Source organism: Mesoplodon densirostris, chromosome 6, assembly GCF_025265405.1.
Source record: "Mesoplodon densirostris isolate mMesDen1 chromosome 6, mMesDen1 primary haplotype, whole genome shotgun sequence".
In the NCBI taxonomy this organism is placed as follows: domain Eukaryota; kingdom Metazoa; phylum Chordata; class Mammalia; order Artiodactyla; family Ziphiidae; genus Mesoplodon; species Mesoplodon densirostris.
In genome coordinates, this window is record NC_082666.1 from 776,444 (window position 1) to 791,232 (window position 14,789).

The 14,789-nt window shown below is 44.4% G+C and overlaps 1 pseudogene; it reads right to left on the reverse strand.

Moving 5' to 3' along the window:
• Nucleotides 1-475: 475 nt before the first annotated feature.
• Nucleotides 476-14,103, reverse strand: LOC132492356 (kinetochore-associated protein DSN1 homolog; annotated as a pseudogene).
• Between the last annotated feature and the right edge of the window lie 686 nt (nucleotides 14,104-14,789).

Below are 14,789 nucleotides of genomic sequence, written 5' to 3' on the forward strand. Positions count from 1 at the left end.
CAGCTGCTGACTTTCAACACCCCTGAAAGGAGTTCAGGTGCAGAGCTGAACCGAGGCACTCTGGGCTCTGGGTAAAACTGGGAGAGCAGGTCTTCCGATAGATGGATCTTTTCAGGAGACAATTTTGTGAGCCCAATCCTGTATCTCCTCGTATCTCGACAAGCACTGAAACCCTTCACGGCGACGTCTGCTCCTCGTGACTGGCAGTGACACGCACGAGACGAGCAGAACCTTCTACAAAAGCTGTGTGCTCGGTTGCACGCACTCCGCCTTCACCCCAATCACATCTATGCTGACCTTCCCCCTGCCTCTGTGGAGCAGCTTCTCAGAGCGATCCGGGACGCTGTCTCCCCGGCTGTAGTCCTCATTTTGCCCCAAAGAAAACTTAACTCGCAACTCTCATGTTGTGCATGTTTGTAAGTCGACAGTTCCCATCACTTCTAGAAAAAACTTAAGGAACCCTATAGCCAGCCAGTCACCTCCAAAGGCGAGAGGGTGGAGAATACCAGCTCAGATGCCAGGCAGTTCCCAGGAGCTGGGAAGTCTGCCATCCCTCTCCTCTTGAGCATCTTGTAGCAGGAAAGCTGCAGAAGGTCACTGACAAGACCCAGAGCAACAAGTGGTGGGCGGGCTTGCAGCTGAAGCTCCGGAAGTTTGAAGCCGGTGAGGGATCTGGCTGTTGGGTGCTTCTCTTCCCAAACTGTACTGACCCCTTCTGGAAGCACTGAGTACTTTTGCCCATAAAGGCATGAAGCTGCCCCACTGATAATTGCAGTTCCTCTATAACCATTGCCATACAATCTAAGACCTTCCTCTGGTTCTGTAATCTTTTATGGTAGTCAGGATTTGTGTGAAGAACTTCACACTGGGAAGATCAAGATATGTCATAGGTTCCACTTCTATATCCGTCATTTTGGCTTCGATTGATTCTTGTATCATGTAATAAGATGCATCCATTCTGATAGTGCAGCTACAGCTGGCCCCAAGTCTGGCATTCTACAGAAAACTTTGCTGTGCAATCCTTCATCTCAGCCGCCGGTGTTTCCAGAGGCAAGCCTGAGGCTTTTCCTTTGGATCTTCAAAATATTTTTGTAGACTTCCATCACTTTCTACTGTCTGCAAATATTTCAATTCTTCAGAAAGAGAAGGTGCTTAAGTTCTAAAACTTTCAAGACTGAAAATAATGGGTTTTTTTGAAAAAAAAATAATGTTTTTCTTGTAATAAAGAACTGCAAGACAAAAAATAACCAAATGGAAAAATCTGGAGTTAAAAAGCACAACAGGGCTTCCCTGGTGGTGCAGTGGTTAAGAATCCGCCCACCAATTCAGAGGACACAGGTTCAAGCCCTGGTCCGGGAAGATCCCACATGCCACAGAGCAACTACGCCTGCGCACCACAACTACTGAGCCTGCGCTCAGAGCCCGCGAGCCACAACTACTGAAGCCTGCGCACCTAGAGCCTGTGCTCCGCAACAAGAGAAGCCACTGTGATGAGATGCCTGTGCACCGCAATGTAGAGTCGCCCCTGCTCGCCGCAACTAGAGAAAGACCGCGCACAGCAATGAAGACCCAATGCAGCCAAAAATAAAATAAATAAATAAATTTATATTTAATAAAAGCTCAACAAATGAAATAAAAAATCCACAAGATTCTGGTCCTAGAGCAATTGGACATCCACATGCAAAAAATTAATCTGGGGGAGTGGGATGAATTGGAATATTGGGACTGACATATATACACTACTATGTATAAAACAGATAACTAATGAGAACCTACTGTATAGCACAGGGAGCTCTACTCAGTGCTCTGTGGTAACCTAAATGGGAAGGAAATCTAAAAAAGAGGGGATACATGTATATATATGACTGATTCACTTTGTTGTACAGCAAGAAACTAACACAGCATTATAAAGCAACTATACACCAATAAAAACTAATAAAAAATTAATCTAGACACAAACCTTACACCCTTTGTAAAAATTAACTGAAAATGGATCAGACCTCAATGTAAAATGCAAAACTATAAAACTTCTGCAAGATAACATAGGAGGAAATCTAGATGACCTTTGGGTGGGCGATGACTTTTGAGATACAAAACCAAAGGCAAGATCCATGAAAGAAATAATTGATAAGCTGGATTTCGTTAAAATTAAAAACTTCTGCTCTGGGAAAGGCAGTCAAGAGAATAAAAAGACAAGAGACAAACTGAGAAAATATTGGCAAAAGACATATCTGATAAAGAACAGTTATCCAAAACATTCAAAGATTTATTAAAACTCAACAACAAGAGGGACTTCCCTGGTGGTCCAGTGGGTAAGGCTCTGCATTCCCAGTGCAGGGGGCCCGGGTTCAATCCCTGGTCGGGGAACTAGATCACACATGCCGCAACAAAGATCTCGTGTACCACAACTAAGACCTGGCACAGCCAAAATAAATAAATATTTTTAAAAAAAAAACCCTCAACAACAAGAGAACAAACATTTTAAAATAAGGCAAAGTTTTCTTGCTCCTCAGCCATCCTGGTGGCTGCTCTGGGTTAGGGAAGTCCCGCTCCTAAGGCAAGATGTTGGCCTCGAAGAAGATGAAAAAGTCACCGGGGTCGAATGCAGGATTTCTTTCCATTTATATAGGTCTTCTTTAGTTTCTATCAGCATGTTTTTTATTTTTTTATAAATGTTTTTTGGGTTTTTTGTTTCTTTTTTTTTCTCCTGGCCCAGTTTTATTAAAGAAAAATTGTGCATGATTTACTCTTCACCAGTCTATTCTGGCTTCTAATGATATCAGAATCACCTGGATCAATGATAGCCAGTGTGCATACTCTGTAGTATTTTCCACATGCTGTATCCAATTCAATATTATTGCCACTGTAGTGATGGACACCAGTTTTGGCCAACATGGCGTAATACTCTATATCAGATTTCCTCAAGGCTGGGCAGTTGTTGGCGAGGATGACCAGTTTTGCTCTGCCTTGTCTGATCGTTTTTGGAGTCTGCTTGTACCCCAGGAAGTACTTCCCACTTTTCATAATGAGTTAGAGCCTAAATAATTGAAAAGCAATTCGAAGTGTGATTAAATATTGTTAAGATGGCAGTTCTCTGCAACTTGATCTATAGAGTCAATGTAATTTCCATCAAGACCAGGAAGTCTTTTTTTTCCCCCAGAAATTGACAAGCTGATCTTAAAAATTATATAGAAAGGCAAAGGACCCAGAATAACAACAACAACAACAAAAATCTTGAAAACTAAGAACAAAGTTGAGAGACACACACTTCCCAATTGCAAAACTGACCATAAAGCTAAGGAATCAAAAGAATGTGGTCCTGGCATAAGGACAGACATATAGATCAATGGAACAGAATTGAACGTCCAGAAACAAATCTGTTAACTTTTTACAGAGGTGTTATGATGGACAGTTTTAAGTGTTATTCAATCAAAACCTGACCTAGGTGTTTCTGTGAAGGCATTTTGTAGATGAAGTTGAAGTCCATAATCATTTGACTTTAGGTAAAGGAAAATATCCTACATGACCTGGGTGGGCCTAATTCAATCCACTGAAAGGTCTTAAGAGCACAGCTGAAACTTCCCTGAAGAAGAAGCTCTGTCTATGGATAACTCATGGCAGAGTTTCAGCCTGCCATTTCCAACTCCTTCCCTAAGATTTTTTTAACTTGCCTAGTTAGCCCCTACAGTCTTGTAAACTGATTCTAGAAACAAATTCCTTAAAATATATTTCCCACTGATTTTTTTTCTCTGGTCGAACCCTAACTGACACAGGGGTCAAGGCAAGTCAATGAGGAAAGGATAGTCTTTTCAAAAAATGGTGCTGGGACAATTGGATATTGATGTGTAAAAAGGTTAATTTAGACCCTCGTCTCACAGCATGTACAAAAATTAGTACAAAAATGGTTCATAGACCTAAATGTAAGAGCTAAAAACATAAAACCATTTAGAATAAAACATAGAATAGGACTTCCCTGGTGGTGCAGTGCTTAAGAATCCGCCTGCCAATGCCAGGGGCACAGGTTCGAGCCCTGGTCTGGGAAGGTCCTACATGCCGCGGAGCAATTAAGCCTGTGCGCCACACTACTGAGCCCGCGCTCTGGAGCCTGCAAACCACAACTACTGAGCCTGGGCACCACAACTACTGAGCTCTCGCTCTAGAGCCTGCAAGCCGCACTACTGAGCCGGGCACCTAGAGCCCGTGCTCTGCAACAAGAGAAGCCACCACAATGAGAAGCCTGCACACCGCAACTAGAGAAACCCCGCGCACAGCAACAAAGACCCAATGCAGCCAAAAATAAATAAATAAATTCATTTATTTATTTAAAAAAAAAACTTACAAAAACCTTTACGACCCTGGATTAAGCAGTTCTTAGATACAACATCAAAGTCATGATCCATTCCAGAAAAAAGAAATTTGACTTCATAAAAATTAAATACTAAAAAAAAAAACCTTTTGCACTTCAAAAGACATTTTTAAGGGAACTATACTCACTATCTTGTAATCACCCATAATGGAAGAGAATGTAAAAAAATAATATATATACATATATATACACACACACACATATATATATAATTGAATCACTTTTTTGTCCATCTGAAACTAATGTAACATTGTAAATCAGCTATATTTCAATAAAAATATTTAGAACACAAAAAATACATTTTAAAATTATGAACATTAAAAACCACCTACAGACTGGGAGAAAATATATATTTGCATATCATATAGCTGATAAAACACTTATAGCCCAAATATAAAAAGATCAACTCAATAATAAGACAAACAACCCGAATAATAGAAATGGCTGATAAGCACATGGAAAAATGCCCAGCACCGTTAGTTATCAGGGAAATGCAAAGTAAAACCACACACTAGTATCACTGTAATAAAAAAGACTGTTAGTAACAAGTGTTGGCAGGGATGTGAAGAAACTGTGACCCTCAGACTCTGCTGGTGGAGTGAAAAATGGTGCAGCCACTTTGGAAAGCAGTTTGGCAGTTTCTTTAAAAATTAAACAAAAAAAATCTTTTTATATGACAGCAATTCCACTCCTTCGTATTGATTCAGGATAAATAAAAACACATGTCCATATAAAGAAATTTTTGGCAAATGTTCCTTGCACCATTTATGCGTAAGAGCCAAAAAATGGAAACAATCCAAATGTCCATTAACTGGTGAATGAGTAAACGAAATGTCTTTGATCCATTTAATGGAATATTATTTAGCAATAGAAAGAAAGACACCAACTGCCGATATGTCCTAGGGCATGGCATGGGTGAACCTCAAAAACGTGCTAAGTGAAAGAAGTCAGATGTGAAAAGCTACAAAAGATTCCATTTGTATGAAATGCTTTTTTTTTTTTAAGATTTTTTTTTGATGTGGACCATTTTTAAAGTCTTTATTGAATTTGTTACAATATTGCTTCTGTTTTATGTTTTTTTTGGATTTTTGGCTGCGAGGCATGTGGGTTCTTAGCTCCCCAACCAGGGATCTAACCCTCACTCCGTGCATTGGAATGCAAAGTCTTGACCTCTGGACCGCCAAGGAAGTCCCCTGAAATGCTTTTTTATTTTTATTTATTTATTTATTTATTTTGCGGTATATGGGCCTCTCACTGTTGTGGCCTCTCCCGTTGCAGAGCACAGGCTCCGGACTCACAGGCTCAACGGCCATGGCTCACGGACCCAACCGCTCCGCGGCATGTGGGATCTTCCCAGACCGGGGCACGAACCCGTGTCCCCTGCATCGGCAGGCGGACTCTCAACCACTGCGCCACCAGGGAAGCCCTGAAATGCTTTTTTAAAAAGGCAAACCTATAGAGGCAGAAAGAGGATTAGTGGTTGTCTGAGAAACAGGTAGGAACAGGGATTCATGGAAAATGAGCAGGATGGATCTTTCTGGATGATGGAAATATTCTAAACCTGAATTGTGGTGATAATTTGCACAGTTCTGCAAATTTACTAAAAAATCAATAAATTAGCGGGACTTCCCTGGTGCTACAGTGGTTAAGAATCCGCCTGCCAGTGCAGGGGACACGGGTTTGAGCCCTGGTCCAGGAAGATCCCACATGCCGCGGAGCAACTAAGCCCGTGCGCCACAACTACTGAAGCCCTCCGGCCTAGAGCCTGTGCTCTGCAACAAGAGAAGCCACTGCAGTGAGAAGCCTGTGCACCACAAGGAAGAGTAGTCCCCGTTCAAGGCAACTAGAGAAAAACCCGCGCACAGCAATGAAGACCCAACCCAGCCAAAAATAAATAAATAAATAAAAATTAAAAAAAATTTTTTAATAGAAATAAATTGTCCACTTAAAACAAGTATATTTTGTGGTATGGAAGTGATACCTCAATTAAGCTGTTTTTTTTAAATAAACAAACAAGAAAGCTACAACATAAAAAACAAACTAAACCAGATTGGTTAGGGTTATAAATTTAGGTGGTTGAAGTATGAAGAATACAAGGTGGTAGGGACTTCCCTGGTGGTCCACTGGTTAGGACTCTGTGCTCCCAATGCAGGGGGACTGGGCTCGATCCCTGCTCAGGGAACTAGATCCCACATGCCACAACTAAAAATCCTGCATGCCACAATGAAGATGCCGAGTACCGCAACAAAGACCCAGTGCAACCAAATAAATAAATATTAAAAACAAAAAACACCAAGGTGGTAATTATCTTGAAATTTGGATGGTTTTCGAGTGGGGCAGGAGAGAGGCACCAGGAAGGGGTGGGGATGGGAGCCAGTGAGTAGAGGGGAGGCTAGGGGGCTCCTAGGAGACTGACCACGTCCTGTTTCTTGACCTGGATGGTGAGCACATGAATGCTTGCTTTACAGTAAAACTTTTTAATTTTATTTATGTATTTATTTATATATATATTTTGCCACACCACATGGCTTGCAGGATCTTAGTTCCCCTACCAGGGATTAAACCTGGGCCACGGCAGTGAAAACACCGAGTCTGCTGGACTGCCAGGGAATTCCCATAAAACTTTAAATATATATATTTTTTTATACATGTTTCTTGACATATGTTATATTACACAATAGTAACCCTTTACAATACCAACCAAAAAATGTATTGTTTCTGGGAATAAATCTAACAAAAACGAGCAAGACCTGTCTACAGCGAGTTACAAACTTTACTGAAAAACATTAAATCAGCCCTTAATAAGTGTATAGTAGGGCAAAGGGATCATTATTCCCCAAATTGATTTGTAGAGTCAACGCAATTCTGATCAAATCCTAAAAGGTTTTAAAAAGAATTTAACAAAATCAAATTAAAAACAAGCCCAAGAAGAGCCATGTGACTCTTCAAGAATAAGGATATCCTGCTGGCTATTATGGCTTCTGCAGACTTATAAAGCTGTAACTATCAGGACAACATGATCTTGGCCCAGGGAAAACAAACTGATCCACAAAAGGCAATGGAGAGCCCAGAACAGTCCACAGGCACATACACAACCTGGAACACTGATTATAGAGCATCTGAAAAAGAAGGAACTAGTTCATGAATAAATCAATAAAATAAAATATCAAAATCAATACAAATGAAATACAATAATAATATCTCATATGTAGGGTTGAAACAAAGGGACTGAGTTAAAGTACTTGGACAAGAATGGTCCTTAGGTCGGAGAGGGCTAAACGGGAGCTCATGAGATGGAAAGTCCCTTCACTGCTCCAGTGAGGATATAAGATGTGTTGGATTAGGTGTGCCAGGTATAACTGCCAACCAATTAAGGAGAAAAATGGAACACTGGGCATTGGAGGGTGCCACTACAAAAAGAAGTGAGAAATAAGAAAAAAGAAGCATCGAAGAAACTGGTACAAAATAAAGTCACACAAAGAAGTTTAGGGCTTCCCTGGTGGCGCAGTGGTTGAGAGTCCGCCTGCCAATGCAGGGGACACGGGTTTGTGCCCCGGCCCGGAAGGATCCCACATGCCGTGGAGCGGCTGGGCCCATGAGCCATGGCCGCTGAGCCTGCGCATCCGGAGCCTGTGCTCCGCGACGGGAGAGGCCACAACAGTGAGAGGCCCGCGTACCGCAAAAAAAAAAAAAAAAGAAGTTTAAGTTGTGGAATTAATTATAGAACCCTCAGTTAAAGTTGGAGTCAGGACGGGTCTGTAGGGAGCTCTCCCCACGAATATGCACGTCAATTACCCCAAAGAGGAAGAGATTTCCACTTACATCTTGGACAGGAAGGTGCCTCTACTTACCATCAGGCAGGAGGAAGGAAACTTCCCTCCACCCCGGACAGCCCAGCCAATCAGAGACTGCAGGGGCCCAGTCAATGGGAAGCCTCCATTGAACCCCCAGCTCCTCCAAGGAAATCTTTGGTTATCACAGCACCCCCCTCTACTACTCCTTTTCCCTATAAAAGCAAGTTCCCCCTCCTTGTTGTCTGGATTTGGCTTTTTTGTCTGCCATAGTTTCCATATCCCAAATTGCAATTCCTCTGCTATTCCCGAGTAAACTCGCTTTCGCTGGTAAAATAACTGGCTACCATTTATTAAAGTTGATATATTTATAGGGTGTCAGAAGTGGGATCTGAAGGAGGCGAACCCCAAGAGATGACGGGCCCGGGAATGGAGCGAGGTACCCACACTGTGAGCCCGTCATGCTCATCACTTCCCTGAGTCTCGTCTTGGATTCCAAACTGCTTCTTTGCGTTTTGAGTTCTCTGGCTTTTTTCGGGATCTGGAAAGGCTTTGTCCTTTCAGGGGAGAGGTTTCATCCTTTCTGGTTCAAGGTTTCACCCTTGGTGAGTGCTCAGTTGTTTTCTGGAGTGTGCAAGAGTGAGGGGGATCGAGCTAACTGGAATCCAATAATTTGCTTTATTCCTTTTGGAATCTGGGCTAGGACTCCAGCAACTTTCTTGGGTTTCCAGGAGAACCTAAGGAAAAGGGATCCTGGTCATCTAAATGCTCTGAGGGCAGCCCTCCCTCAGGGACTCTGGAAGGTTCATGTTTGAAAGCTATGGACCCTGACATGCTCATTTCTTTTTCCCCTGACATGCTCATTTTTAACTAAGTGGGCTGAACTAACTAAAAGTAATCCAGAATTATCATGGCCATTACAGGGAACTTTCAATCTTCCCAAACTTGTTTTTCTTAAGATTAAATTGGAGAACTGTGGTTCTAAAATTTTATTTAATTTATTATTTTTTAAATTAGTTTATTTACTTTTGGCTGCGTTGGGTCTTCGTTGCTGCGCGGGCTTTCTCTTGTTATGGTGAGGGGGGCTACTCTTCCTTGCAGTGCGCAGGCTTCTCGTTGCAGTGGCTTCTCTTGTTGCAGAGGATGGGCTCTAGGCGCACGGGCTTCAGTAGTTGTGGCACGCGGGCTCAGTAGTTGTGGTACGCTGGCTTAGTTGCTCCACGGCATGTGCGATCTTCCTGGACCAGGGATTAAACCCGTGTCCCCTGCATTGGCAGGCGGATTTTTAACCACTTCGCCACCAGGGAAGTCCTATGTGGTTCTAAAATTAAACAAGAAGAATGGGATATTTATTTTCATTGGTACTTGGAAGCTTCCAAATGTGCACAAAAGTTTAAAATTGCCTCTTTACAAAATATCATTTTTAAATTGGCCAAAACAACTAAAAAACTTGAAAAGAACAAAACAGTTTCTGAAGCCTTGTGCTCCTTGAGTTCCCCTCCCCTAACTTCTTTGTCTCTGGCACCATCTTGTGTGTCTTCTCCGCCCCCTTTGTCTCAGACTCCGCCCCCTTTGTTTCTTCCTCTCCCCTCCCCTGTGAAAACCTGCCCCTTTAAAATCGGACCCTCAGGGGGACTTCTCTGACGGTCCAGTGGTTGAGCCTTCACCTTCCAATGCAGGGGGTGCAGGTTCAATATGTGGGCAGGTAGCTAAGATCCCACATGCTTTGGGACCAAAAAACCAAAACATAAAACAGAAGCAGTATTGTAACAAATTCAATAAAGACTTCAAAAACGGTTCACATAAAAAAAAAACGTTTAATAAAAAATAAATAAAAATAAAATAAAATTGAACCCTCTTAGAGTCCAAATGCTTAACCTCTAATTATAGTTTTTAAGTTAACTGGAGCAGGACTCCCCTGGTGGCACGATGGTTAAGAATGCACCTGTCAATGCAGGGTGAGCCCTGGTCCGGGAAGATCCCACATGCCACGGAGCAACTAAGCCCACGTGCCACAACTACTGAAGCCCGTGTGCCTAGAGCCTGTGCTCCACAACGAGAAGCCACCACAATGAGAAGGCTGCGCACTGCAACAAAGACCCAATGCATCCAAAAATAAATAAATTGAAATAAATAAATTTATAAAAAATAAAAATCAGTAGTGTACTTAGGTAAAACAATTTTTTTCATCTACTAAAAGGACAAGATTTTCTTGGAATATTGGTCTGCTTCTCATGGGAGATTATGAAGAATTTTTCTTTACCTTTTTTTAAAGTAATCTGCTTAGAAAGCAAAGATTTGTGTTTTAACAAAATTATGTCCTGTGCTTACGTTGTCTTATTCAGGCCTTTCATTACTAAAGAAAACTGAATCTTCTCAATATTATTTATTTATTTATTTATTTTTGGCTGCACTGAGTCTTCGTTGCTGCACGCGGGCTTTCTCTAGTTGCGGCAAGTGGGGGCTTCGTTGTAGTGTGCGGGCTTCTCATTGCAGTGGCTTCTCTTGTCGCGGAGCACGGGCTCTAGGCTCACGGGCTTCAGTAGCTGTGGCTCGCAGGGTCTAGAGCGCAGGCTCAGTAGTTGTGGCTCACGGGCTTAGCTGCTCCGCGGCATGTGGGATCTTCCCGGGCCAGGGCTCAAAGCCGTGTCCCCTGGATTGGCAGGCGTATTCTTAAGCACTGCGCCACCAGAGAAGTCCTCTTCTCAATATTAAAAGAGCTAAGTTTTGCTTACAACTATGTAACCTCTTGTATTTGCCTTTGAAATCTTTTTTTTTTTTTTTTTTGCGGTACGCGGGCCTCTCACTGTTGTGGCCTCTCCCGTCGCGGAGCACAGACTCCGGACGCGCAGGCTCAGCGGCCATGGCTCACGGGCCCAGCCGCTCCGCGGCATGTGGGATCTTCCCGGACCGGGGCACGAACCCATGTCCCCTGCATAGGCAGGCGGACTCTCAACCACTGCGCCACCAGGGAAGCCCGCCTTTGAAATCTTTTATTGTTACTTTGGTCAGACAGATAATTATCATTTCATAATGATCTGTGGTCCTGTTTGGTCAAATGTCCAAAACCTTTCGTTACTTTTGACAAATTTGCCCCAAATCAAGTTCTAAATGAAGTCTTGCTGACCTTGCACTAACTGGGCTCTTCCAGAGGGCCCCTGGGAAATCTCAAAGGATTTGTCTCTCACCTGGTAAAATGCTGAACTAATCAGGCTTATTTGATGAGCTAGATTACATGGGAAGCTTGTAATAGGCTTCTAAATAAGAAGGAATACAGAATCTTTTAACCTTATAGTTGTATAGGTACATACTAACATGTGCTCAAAATAATATGAAATTGCTAAATTCTGAGATGTCCTGATATAATGTTATTGGTCATGATTTTTGTTTTGTTTCTGTTTTTTGTTGTTTTTGGTCGTGCTGTATGGCTTGCAGGATCTTAGTTACCCGGGCCCCAGCAGTGAAAGCGCCAAGCCCTAACCACTGGACCACCAGGGAATTTCCAACCGCTCACCATTTTAAACATATGTCATAGAGATAAGCTGATCCCCTTGCCACTCCCATTATAATGAATTCTCATCAGATTTTTAATAATGGGCATTTTCAAGTCTTTCTGTCATTATAGTTACTGCTTTACTCTGATGCTTCTCCAAATGTGTTCCTCTTTAAAGGGATTCATGGAAAGGACTCTGACGGGTTCTCTGAAACAGTTTTCTTTCTTATAACTCTAAGATCATACGACTGAACTGTGTAAGAATTTCTAAAACTTTAATGGAAAACCAATTGCTTTAATGTTTCGTTTTCCAGACATAACGGATCCCCTTTTCTCCTCTCCTTTAAGCTGTCTATAACTTAAAACAATTTGGTCAAGTGTACCTTGGCATCAAAGGTTGACGCATTTACATTTTCTCCCTACCTGGTCCCTCAAGAGTTCTGAAACTCTTATTAACTACTTTTGTTTTTCATGACAGTGGACGTACGTGCACACGTTCAGTGGAGTCTTTTGTCCCTGAACAGGACACCCAAAGCACGTGGCTCCTGCTTCTTTGATCCGAGCTGAGAAAGGGAGAAATACCTCTGCACTGTAAAGGCCTCATTGCTTCTACTGAAAATAACCAGCTGGGCAATTCCCCGGCGGTCCAGTGGTTAGGACTCCGTGCTCTCACCGCTGAGAGCCCAGGTTCGATCCCTGGTGGGGGAACTAAGATCGTGCAAGCCACATGGTGTGGCCAAAAAAAAAAAAAAAAAAAAAGTTTAATGGTTAGGATTAACATATACACACTACTATACATAAAACAGATAACCAACTCAATATTTTATAATAACCTATAAGGGAAAAGAATCTGAAAAAGAACATATGTGTGTGTGTGTGTAACGAATCACTTTGCAGTCCACCTGAAACTAATACAACATTGTAAATCAACTATACTTCAATTAAATTTATAAAAAACTAAAAAAGAAAGAAAGAAAAGCACCAAGCTCTGGCAGAACACTCCTTTTGCGGCGCACTCCCGGAGGACCAAGACCCCGTACGTCACAGCCCACAGCCTGGAGACTCTGGGTACTGGAAAAGGCACCTCCAAAAGGATTCTCTCCAGCCTCGCCGGAAGGGCCCCATCAAGTCCTGTTGACTAACCCTTGTGCCACCAAACTCCAGAGACGGGACTCCTGGGTTCAGTGTCACATCTAAAGGAGGTACCAAATCCCAGCTGGACCTGTACACTCTCTGGCGACCTGAAGATAACGCCCATTAGGACCCGAAGCAGAGGACATCTGAGGCCAACAGCTTTCCCAAAACGTCTGGACCAGGCCTGTATACCTTTACTTCAATACAGTCCCTCACCTTGTTCCTCCCTCCCTTCTATGGAAGGCCAACACCTTCATTCGTATCTCCCAGTCCCTGAAGAAAGGGGGAAACCTCTCTGATTGCTCGATTTGCCATTGGAATCCTCAGCTGGCCCAGCACAGCAATGGCCCTTTGGTTCAGCCTATAAGTAATTTCACTGGGGTTCCAGATGCTGCTGTCTGTCCAAATTGTTCTGCAGGCCCATGTTATAGAGTTAGGGAGCTAAGCCCACCTAAATTTATTCCTTGCTTCAATTTGACCCAACCCTGGGATAGGAAAACAAGACCTTTTGAATATCTGCATGAAAGATCAACGGAGCTGGCACGGAGCTGGCAACGCAAGTTGAGTCATCTGTAAACTTGCTGACAGATCTGTACATCTAGGTAACTTCCTGTTGTGTAACAACAAAATTTCCGAGCCTTGGCTAAGTAACGCCAGTGTCTCTGCGCCCGTGAAGGAACCCATAGACTCCATCACTCTTGTGGAGGCTTTATGTGCGCCCCCTGGTTTCACCTTCATATGTGGAAGTTTGGGGGATGGCCTTTATGCTTGGGCAGCCCATTGTCTTGATGGCTGGAGAACACAGGACGGTGAGCCCTGCTGTATCCACTGTCCTGTTCTCCTGACGTAACTGAACAGAAGCCTCACGTTGACCCGTCCCGTTAAACCTCTAGAACTGCCTTAAACAAGAACTCCCAGCAGGCGTAAGAGATTCTGCCTTTACCTCTGTAGGGAGAGCTTTCCTCCCACGGATGGGAGTGAGCACCAGCGAACATATGATCAGGAATCTCTCCCTGACACTAGGAGAGTTAGCCAACTCCGGAGCCAAAGCAGCTTCAGCTCAGTGACGGTCACTTAACTCATCTGCCAAGGTGGTTTCGGGTAACCACGAGCCTGTGATTACCTACTTGCTGAGCAAGGAGGTGTCTGCAGCAGCAAACCCGTCTTGCTGCAACTGGTTAAATGCCTCTGGGGAAGCAGAGACCCAATGACATAAAACTAAAGAGCAAGCACATTGGTTAGAGCAATATCACCGGACAACCCCCTTTTTGGTGTATTCAGCTGGATACCTGCAGGTCTGGCTGCTGCTTTAGAGCCATCGTGCAAACTGGCCATCCCTTGCAGCCCCCAGGGAGCCCTGGAGCTGGGAGGAATCCAGCCTTTCCGGGCAGGACGTGCCCCCTCCCCACCCTTCCCGTCAGGGCCCAGGGGCCCAGGGGCCCAGGGGCTGCATGCCAGCTTGGCAGGTCAGCCGCTTCCCTGTGCCGGGACAGGCTCCTCTCCCTGACAAACCTCAGCCCATCCAGGTCTGCAGCCGACCACCATGACCACCACTAAGAGAATGGATGGCAGCGAGGCGGCTGTGACCGTACGGGACCCCCAGGGATGGGGCGTCTGCCAGGGTCTCTAGAGACACCAGCCCCCGTGGTCCTTGAGGTTCTGGGAGGGCAGGGGTCGGGCTGAGCTCGGCGGTGGGGGCCTGGAGCTCCTGGCACAGTCCACGCTGGCGGTGCCTCCACCCTGACCAGCCCTCCCCTCGGCCCCTAGCTGTGCTCCTGTCCCCCCACCTCCCAGGCCGCGCCCTCCTCCCGGGTGGGTGGGGCCGTGCTGACCCGCATGCCCACCAGGAAACAGCACTGAAACTGCCTCGCTCCCCTTGGGAGCCCAGCCCAGGAGGGGCCCCAAGGCTTGGCGCTCACCGGCCCCAGGCAGCCGGCACAGTTCCTGCAGTCCTACTCAGGGAGACATGAGCCTGCAGAGCCAGGGTTGGGGAGAAGCCAGGATG